The sequence below is a fragment of the Neopelma chrysocephalum genome, unplaced genomic scaffold (assembly GCF_003984885.1).
Source record: "Neopelma chrysocephalum unplaced genomic scaffold, ASM398488v2 Primary Assembly neopelma1_184, whole genome shotgun sequence".
NCBI lineage: Eukaryota > Metazoa > Chordata > Aves > Passeriformes > Pipridae > Neopelma > Neopelma chrysocephalum.
Window position 1 is genome coordinate 76,993 of NW_020897846.1, and position 691 is coordinate 77,683.

Here is a 691-nt window from a genome sequence, read left to right on the forward strand (position 1 = left end):
GGGCTGCTCCAGGGACACGGGGCAGTGCTTCAGGTACAATTTAAATATTATCATTATCGCTTTATAAATAAAGAGGAGATTCTTGCTGAGCAACCTGGTGTTCTGGAAGGCAGCTTCTTTCTTTCCGTGCGTTTTCGGTCCCACAGAACATCCGACAACCTTGGGAGTGAGGCTGTCGCAGAAATAAGGGCACGTAGCTCTCCCGGTCCCAGTCCCAGCCTGGCTCCTCACGGGTCTCACGGGACTCCTCACAGAATCCCTCACAGGACCCGTCATGGGACGCCTCACGGGATCCCCAGTCCCGGCCCCTCACGGGCCCCCTCACAGGATTCCTGGTCCCGGCTCCTCACAGGACCCCTCACGGGTCTCCCGGTCCCGGTCCCAGCCCCTCACGGAATCCCTCACAGGACCCCTCACGGGATCCCCGGTCCCAGTCCCTCACGGGTCCCCTCACAGGAGCCCTCACAGAATCGCCGGTCCCGGCCCCTCATAGGACCCCTCACGGCACCCCTCACAGGATCCCCGGTCCCGGCCCCTCACAGGACCCCTCATGGGAATCCCGCTCCCGATCTCGGCCCCTCACAGGACCCCTCACGGGAATCCCGCTCCCGGCCCCTCACGGGACCCCATGGGACCCCTCACAGGTTCCTCGGTCCCGGCCCCTCACGGGACCCCTCACGGGAATCCCGCT